This window comes from Garra rufa, chromosome 1 (genome assembly GCF_049309525.1).
Source record: "Garra rufa chromosome 1, GarRuf1.0, whole genome shotgun sequence".
Taxonomy (NCBI): domain Eukaryota; kingdom Metazoa; phylum Chordata; class Actinopteri; order Cypriniformes; family Cyprinidae; genus Garra; species Garra rufa.
In genome coordinates, this window is record NC_133361.1 from 9,675,229 (window position 1) to 9,685,371 (window position 10,143).

Consider the following 10,143-nt stretch of genomic DNA (forward strand, 5'->3'; position numbering starts at 1 on the left):
TAAAAACAATTATCACATAGCGTACGTAACGTTTCGAGCATGCAGGCTCGTCATCAGACAAATTAAACACTAATGGGCCACTCTACATATCTCCAGGTGATCAAAGTCACATGACCAAACACCATGTTAATGACAAATACATCAACAAATACAATAAATCACAAATCTTCACCCAAAAGCATGTCAGACTCTGCAAAATACAAAAAATATAAAATATTATTCGCAATGTACACACTTGCACAAAACACTTATCTTAACTAAATATCTGCAGGTATACATCAAATTTAACTAATCACACCAACACCTTTATTATATACACTGCGACACACACACTCATAATATATAAAGGTAATACTAGTTTAAAGAAATGGTCAAATATCAAGGATACTAATACCAGATCATACCAGTTCATGTTTAATATTTCCTAATTCCTCACTTAAATAAATATATTTTGTGTTGGACCAGTCATCAGTGTACAGCACGCACACCCACCTAAACAATTTCAATATATATTATCTTGCCTGAAAGGACCATAAAAATTAATTCACACACATATCCTAAAAACTAGTCCTGTGAGACTGATTTGCTTCAAACCGGCTGATTTTCAGTCAGTGTTTTTGCTGTCAGTCAATGATGCTCTCTGCCACTAGTTGATAACACAATTATTTTAAAGCCCTAAAAATCAAATTTAAATGTTATTTTTAAATGAGATCACCAACTGCATTTTGTGGTAAGTAAATACTGATTGAAAATAAATAAATACAAAATCTAATAACGGTAACACTTTATTTTACAGTTTATTTACTAGTTGCTTATTAGCATGCATATTAATAGAATATTATCCATTTATTTGTACTAATTAAGCGCATATTAATGCATTATTCTACATTACCTTATTCTACATCTCTAATCCGACCCAACACCTAAACTTAACAACTACCTAACTAAATATTAAAAAGCAGCAAATTAGGAATTTATTGAGGAAAAAGTCATAGTTAATAGTGAATAAGTGTTCCCTATTCTAAAGTGTTACCCTAATTACCACTATAACCAGTAGATGGCAGCAGAGAAGCACTTATTGGCTTATTAATCATTAATTTTTACATTTTGCTTTATTTTATTTTTTTAATTATATAAATCTACTACTACAAAATATTAAAGGTGCCATAGAATGGAAAACTGAATTTACCTTGGCATAGTTAAATAATAACAGTTCAGAACATGGACATGACATACCATGAGTCTCAAACACCATCGTTTCCTATTTCTTATATAAATCTAGTATTTGCAAAAGACCACCGAAAAATGGGTCAATTCCAACAAAACATAGACTGTTACGAAACTTTCCCGAGATCGTTAATAGTTACGCTTCCAACATTTGCATCCAACATTTGCATCGCCCAATTATCGGTAACGTCCCCCCACTGAAGGGACACGGTTAGCTTAATTAGCCTGTTACATTGCAATACATAGGATTTCACTTACCACATAAACAGAGAGATGACTGCACTGATGATGGTGAATGATGGAGAAATAACTGCGTTGATGATGAATAATGATTTACAGATCTGGAGAATCATTGACGAGCAGCTCAAATTCCATGGTAAGAAGCACTCCCTCAGCATTATAACTTTACACAGAGCACATGCATCACTGCGATGAGACTAAAATGTCGGCGATTCAAAACGGCAGATTCAACAAACCGCATATTAAAAGCGGCTAGAGCTCCTAGTTAAATATATATTTTTATCCATGTGCCAGCTATAGAGTTGAGCCGGTCTGTGAAACAGCCAATCAGAGCAGAGCTCATTAATATTCATGAAGCTTCCAAATAAGGCAATAACAGAGCATTTCATTCTAGGGACAAATTCTAGGGTTGTAAATGGACCTGTAAAACCATTTCTGGAGATTTTTTGCCCTTTCCTATGCCAAATACCTTCTATGTAGATATCTGAGAACAATTTAAAATATTCTCTCAATGCATTCTATGGCACCTTTAATGGAAAACATTCTAGTATTTAAAACATAAGTACTAGTAACTTGAAAATAGATACTAGTACGAGTAATAGATTAAATGTCAAATGGCATGCCATAAATTTGCACTAGTGGCAACTCAATTAGAGATATCTCTAATTTCATTGTCACTAGTAAAAATGTAATTAGAGATATCTCTAATTACAGTTCTGCCTAGTGAAAATTCATTTATAGATATCTTTAATTACAATTTCTACTATTCAAAACTCATTTGTAGATATCTGAAAATATTTTCCAATTGAAGTTAATGGAAGAATATGACTAGTCATAAAAGCATTACAGATATCTCTCATGTATATTACGACTAGTCAAATTAATATTGTAGATATCTTCAATGCATATTATGACTAGTCACAATAACATTGTAGATATCTTGATTGCAATTATGACGAGTCAAAATTGCAGAATAGATATCTGGAATTGGAATTATGACTAGTCAAAACAGAATTATGACTAGTTTGGCAAATAGTATTTAATGCTAAAACGGCTTGCCATAATATCACCACCAAGCATGCGCGTTACAAAATTCCATTACGTATTAGATCAAATCCAGGAAAGCATTGCGCAACAGGCTGCAACAAGAACTACTTGGGGATTTTCAACATCTGAAATGGCGGACAGTCCGGGTGAGAATTCTACTAAATTCTATTTGAAACGTCTGTTAAACTTTTCCTAACTGATCTCTATTGAAAGCAAACAATTAACCTACTATATAACGTTTTGTACGGTGACGCATTGCTGCCACACACTTGCACTGACATATGTAAATCAACTAAGCATATATTTACCTTCTACTATTGTAACTGTAAAATAAATAAAATATTAAAAAAAGCATGATTTTAAATGGGAATACAATACATAGATAATTATTGCACAACTAGAATTTAGCAGCAAAATATCTCCTTAAAATATTAAATAAATGGTACTGAACTAAAACATAGAGAATTTATTTAACCCTCTAGAGCATTTCGGTCACTTTAGACCGGAAATTTTCCTGTTTTGAATTGTAAAAAAAAATCACAGCTTAATCGGAATGATATGAAACTCTGTGACTTTTATGCCATTTGGAATGTCAACACACACAAAAAAATGAGGGCATGATTCAAGCAGGCTAAGTGGTCGTAAAAAAAAAATAGTCACACTTGTGCTCTTCGGTCAAAAATGACCGACCATAGGAAATGAATGGGAAATCGACAAAAATATAAATATTCAGAGAATTTTTGTGTGAACAATCTACAAATCCTCCACAATGCTGAAAAAAAATACACAGCAGTGAAGGGGAGACACTCTAAAACACACCCATTCATAAACACACACACACACACACACACACACACACACACATATGCATATTATATACACACCTCTCTTCGGTCACTTTTGACCAAAACATTTTCGGTTTTGAAGTTTTCAAAAAATCACAGCTTCATCAGAACGGTACCAAATTCTGTGACTTTTATGGCATTTGGAATGGAGGGCACGATTCCAAAAAAAAAAAAAAAAAAAAAAAAAAAAACTTGTGCTCTTTGGTCAAAAATGACCGACCACAGGAAATGAATGGGAAATCGACAAAAATACAAATATTCAGAGAATTTTTCTGTCTCTTTCTCACACATCCACACACACACACACACACACACACACACACACACACACACACACACACACACACACACACACACACACACACACACACACACACACACACAAATGAACTAACACAGCAAATTGAGAATATGTCAAATAAAAAAATATATATATAAAAAAATTACATATCCAGAGTGCAAAAGACACACACTCTCTTGCATATACAAATTTAGAGAGTATCTATGTATACAATCTACAAATCAGCTGCAACGCTGAAAAAAGTGACTGAACATAAAGTGTTAAAAAGGAATTAATTGTATTTTTTTTTTTTTGTACAAATTCTGAATAAAAAAAATGGGTAACAAATACTTCATTGTGTTCTCTTTCTAACACAATGTTTAGGTTTGACTGTAATCATAATACAAAAAATTAACACTTCAAATCTTGCTTGTATCTCTGAAGACTTTATAAAAGGTAAAAAGTGTTTATTGTTTATCTCGTCTCGTCTCGTTCCGTCCAGCACGTCAACACTTAAAACAGAAAGACCGACCGAAACAGTTTGTCCGGCACCTTTCCCTGCGTTTATTTTCCCGTTTTTTCTCAGTGTTTTATATTTTTTTTCTACCCATTTGTTCATCATGGACCCCACAGTTCTCCTCATCCTCCTGAGGCAGGGGGAACGCTCTCTTGAGGACCACACCCGTGACTATCTCCTCCTGGCAAACCATTCCATCTTCCCGGATAGCAGCCTCTGTAACTACTACTACATCGGACTGAACACCACCACCAAAGCGCTGCTATCCGGGGAGGGTCCTCAAGAGAGCCTGCCGGATTACATAGAGTGGGTGCTGGCGTCCTGTCAATCATCCTGGACCATCGACTTCGTCGAAGAGGACGTCAGCCCCACTCCAGACGGGGCTGCCAGTCTCCAACGTCGTCACGGCTGGAGGATCCCTCAGCTCCGCCTCCAGCCTCAGAGTCCAGGACTCCGCCTCAGCCCTTCGACCCCGCGGTTCCACCACGGCTCTCGACGCCCTCCTCTCCACCGTCACCCGTCAGTCCACCAGCTCCACCGGGCTCCATCGTCTTTTCGGCCCCGCCCTGGTCAGTCGTCACCCCATTGTCACCTCAGGACTCTGCTCCTCCGGCTGTGCCTCGTCGCGCCATCCCACCGGCTCCTTGGGACTCCTCCTTCCTGCGGGCACAGCCTCCATCCTCTGTCGCTCCGGCTCCGCCGCGGACCTCCGGAACTCCGCCTCGGGCGCCAGAGCCTCCATGGACATTTTCTGTTTTTTCGCCCCTCTTTTCTGTTTTGTTTTCTGTTTTTCCACGGCGCGAGGACGCGCCTATTCGGAGGGGGGCGTAATGTCACAGTTCTGTCTGTTTATGTCTTTGGTTTCGCTCGTTGTCTCCCCCTGTTGATCTGTGTCATTTGGTTTAGCCCATCGTTTGTGTGATTCCCGGCACCTGTCTCTGTAATTTGTCACCCTTTAAAAGTCTGTTTGTTTCTTGAGTTCGCGGTCGGTCTTTGTGAATGTTTTATGTGAGTGTTTAATGTGAATCGTGTATGGAAGTGACCTGTGTTCCTGCTTGTTCCTGCTTGTATCTTGTTCCGTCCAGCACGTCAACACTTATAACAATGGTATTACTGTGCTCAATTGGCCTGCCAACTCTCCTGACCTGAACCCCATAGAGAATCTGTGGGATATTGTGAAGAGAAAGTTGAGAGACGCAAGACCCAACACTCTGGATGAGCTTAAGGCCGCTATCGAAGCATCCTGGGCCTCCATAACACCTCAGCAGTGCCACAGGCTGATTGCCTCCATGCCACGCCGCATTGAAGCAGTCATTTCTGCAAAAGGATTCCCGACCAAGTATTGAGTGCATAACTGAACATAATTATTTGAAGGTTGACTTTTTTGTATTAAAAACACTTTTATTTTATTGGTCGGATGAAATATGCTAATTTTTTGAGATAGGAATTTTGGGTTTTCATGAGCTGTATGCCAAAATCATCAATATAAAAACAATAAAAGGCTTGAACTACTTCAGTTAATTTGTAATGAATCTAAAATATATGAAAGTCTAATGTTTATCAGTACATTACAGAAAATAAGGAACTTTATCACAATATGCTAATTTTTTGAAAAGGACCTGTACACAGTCTTTATTGAAGTATAGAGACTGAGTATTAGCATCTCTGATCACCTGGATGTTATTCTCATAACAGAATACAACACAAGGTGGCGTTACTGACCTACAGAAATACACAGAGACCATAAAATGGCACAGATGAGGTGACAATGTCTTCTCCCTACCACTGATACAGTGCCTTTATTTGTCAAAATATAGCTGTTATTTGTTATAGTAGCATGATTTATAATGATGATGTATAAGAATCCTGATTGACTTCTGACCTGCAATTTGACCATATTTGTTGAGGGATCGTGTTGATGCATTAATAGATTCATTCACTGCTTCATTTTAAAGTACAGCTTGTTATAAGGGAAGTCAGTTCAAATGTTATAAGGAGATAAAAAAAATCAAACATGGCACACTTAGCACATACAGGTAATAAAAGACACTTTTGCATTAACTGTTTGTTCACCCATGAGAATAAATCCCTTTCTGTCTAGATTTGCGCAACTCAAACCACAGCAGCAGATTTCACTTTGACTCAGTGTGAATTGAGTGGAGCACATTAATTTTTCTCTTAAATCTCACTTCTGTTTGTCTGTTTGGCGTGCAATAAGTGTCAACTGGCAATTTTTTTATGTTTCTAAAATATGAACAAATGTCACTTTCACAGTTTATGTTTAAATGTATTAATACTATTGTACGTAAATGAAATGTTACACCATTTAAACATCTCATTTCACTTACTGTTTACAAAAATATTTTATAAAAAAATAAGGTCCCACTTTGTATTTTAGTAATTTTAATAAATAATTTGATATAATACACTTATAGTGTGCATTCGTTTTACAATGTACTAATATACATTTTACCTGTATAAAAAGAATCTGTAATTAATTTCTGCAGTTGCATTTATAATTACACTGTTGACCCATCCATTACAGCTTATCCCACCCTTGAACCTCTGTTCAAATAAACAACCTGACCCTATTTGCATTTCTCTGATATGACAAAATGCAGAAACATGACTTGTCATGTTTTCAGATGTCACAGTGTGGTTTTCACAGAAGGGGGATCTTGCTAAAAAACGTCCGAAGCACCATAAGATCTGCTAATTTTGGCCACAGTTCCCAAAAAAACATTATAAGCCTAGGAGGGTGGATCATAGTAGCCAAATCCTTGTTACATTCAATGAGAAAAAAAAGAGAAACTATTTAAATAGTCAGCTTTGCAAAATCATTTAAATTGCTCAGATAATAATCTTTACTAAAATACTTTCTTAACTTCTGAAAATACTGTGTTACTACACATGGAGAGAATGTATATCATCACTTCACTGTTCTCAGAGGGAACTATACAATAAAAATGCATCTCTCATTGTCAAACCACATCCTGTAAGAAGCGTGTGCACGGTTCTTTTGAAACAGTCTTATGTTTGCTCAGCAGTTTAGTGCATAGACCCATGCTGGGACAGGGGCACAAAGTGAAAGTAACAGTCACAGAGTATTTAAACATGCAATTATTTAATAAATCGCCTGTTGAAAGCGGTACTCATCTGTTTGTATCATAGAGATGTTACTAATGAGACGCAGATAGTTACTGTGTTTGTTTAAAACAATTAATTATGCATATCTTAAATTTTTTAATGAAACAAACTTTTTTTTCCTATCAATTTTTTTGTTTAACACAACATTCAGTTTAGAGTAAAACTGCTGATTAAGAAATCACAATATTAAGAGTGCTCCTCTGCTGAGATCTTGAGAGATGCATTGTCTTATTTTATCTTCAGTTGTTTTTCACTGGAAGTTCTTTTGTTTCTGCTGATCTCTTTGTCCGTTCTTGCTGTTTCCCTTTCCTTCAGTAAACAGCAGGTGTTCATCACTAATGCTCAATCAACACTCAATCAATTATAATGAATGCAACGCAATAGATTTTTCTTTTTAAAATGAATACATTTATTGATAGATATTATATATTTAAAAATGCATTCAGTTGAATTATAACACACCAAAGCTAACAGTACTTTCTTACAACTAAACTGCACAATTTAGAAGGGACACCTTTCGGCTATGTTTATATTACAAAAAGAAAGAAAAAAAAAAAAAAACTAATACAGACCAATACAGCAAAGACAACAAAATGCATAAATCTATATTCAGTAAGCTATTGCATCAAGGCCAGATCAGTAAGTTACACAAATGCAAATCAGCTCTGGGATAACTTATATAGGCTAACTTATTTAAAATATGATATTTTTTTTTTCTTATTCATTTGACATAATGCAATATTTATTTTAATACATGATCATACGTGTAGCATACCACTCTCAATAACACGACTAATGGCGCTTTTCCACTACACAGTACCAGCTTGACTCGGCTCTACTCGACTCGGCTCTGTTTGGTTTTCTACTGTGTAAAAGTTGTACCTGTACCTCCACAATAGTACCTGGTTGTCATAGCGACGCTGCAGGAAACTGCCGTGACATAATCGTCTATGCGACACACACCCGCTGTCTGCACCTCCTCGTTTGACCACAGCTTATTCTTCCGAGTTGCCAAAATATGTAATGGATTGGATATGACATGCAATCTCTGGCCAAACTTTTTAAAAATGGCGGGGTTATTCTGGATACTATTGCTGGCGCGTGCAATGATGACGCAGTGAATAGTGACAATTCTCTCTGACCAATCAGCAGTCTGCTGTGTTTTCACGTCACATTTTAGTATCGCCACAGCTCACTTGGAACCTCGCCGGAGTTGATACGAAAAAAAGTACCTGGAAGCCGGTACAGGTACAACTTTTACACAGTGGAAAACCAAACAGAGCTGAGTCGAGTCGAGCCGAGCCGAGTCGAGCCGAGGCGAGCTGGTACTGTGTAGTGGAAAAACGTCATAAGGTGAGCCCCTAAAGCAATGCACTGAACCTCCAACTGTTCTCAGGCACTGCAGCATTTGCTGCCCACTGCTCTGTGTGTGTTCATTACTGTGTGTGTGTTCACTACTCTGCGTGTACTTAAATGCAGAGTACAAATTCCAGGTATGGGTCACCATACTTGGCCACACGTTACATCCTTTCCTTTCCTTTTCTTTCCTTTCCGTATTATGTAATACAGTACACTGTACAAATTGAATAAATCATGGGAACCAATACAAACCATACTAACATAAATGGAAAACAAATACTTTTCCTGTTCTTAGAAATGTGATGATTTCAGTGATTGGGTGAGTTGACCAGCAACAGCAGCCACACCCACCAGGACAGAGAGGACCAGTCGGATCACATCTTCAGTAAAACTGTGGACGTGGTCTAAGCAGAGAGACAAATTTCTTATTCTTACCTCTTATTTTTTTACTGGAACTTACTTTTTTTTACACAGACTTTAATATTCGATTTCGAGTTCACCAAAACAAAAAAAATGGACAATAGATAATAGATAATGTCAGGGTTGGGAACTGAGAAATTATTTCTGTAAATGCTAGCGTTTCTTGACGTGTGAATACTTTCTTCAATGTGGACTGATGTGCGAGTAACTTGTTCTTATGTGGCAATTGATTCTTATTAAAAACAAGAAAAAAAATGGGACCTCTGGATAGGAACTCTGAAGTGGCATCCTGTCCACACTGGTTATTGCCTGGGACTTTTATTTTGACAGCAAATGTTAAACCAATAAATTAAACTCTATAGAGACGTATTATAGTGTTTGTTGTTTTAGTTGATTTTAAGTAATGCTAGCTGAGCAGAAACATATAATCATGGTTTGCTTGGTCCAATGAAATTTGCATAGATTTACATCCCTCAGAAGCGCTTGGATGTCGGCATTGGTTCATCTGTTGCAATTTCCCATGCTCATGGAGTTAATACAGACTTTAAATGGTGTTTACACAGCTGTTTTTATAAATGATGTTTGTACACTTACATCACTGTTAGTTTCTGTTGTTCTGGGTTAGACCTACTCTGAAGTACACTGTAAACCCAAACAGTATAACTAACTTATAATAGAAAGTACCTTGTACTCAAAATGTGCCAAAAAGTTTAGCTAACTATTATTTTTCAGTTCATTCAACATCTACCATAGATTTAAATTAACAGTAATTATTTTTTTGAGTTTTTACAACTACACTTAAGTTAAGAGTTTAGAGAACTTGAAAAATAGATTCAACCATAATCAAATATTTTAATGTCAAACATACGCCCTCTAGTGGCGGTTTTTGACCAAAAAGTGACGTCATCGCGTAACCTGCACTCAGACGTATGGTTCAAACTGATGCACAGAAGTTCGCGCTCTCAGGGCAGTTGGATTCGACAGCAATCCAAATACATGTATGTTTATTTGGATGGCTACATTATGCAAGTATTCAGCTGTTTCAAATAATGTTGCTGTCT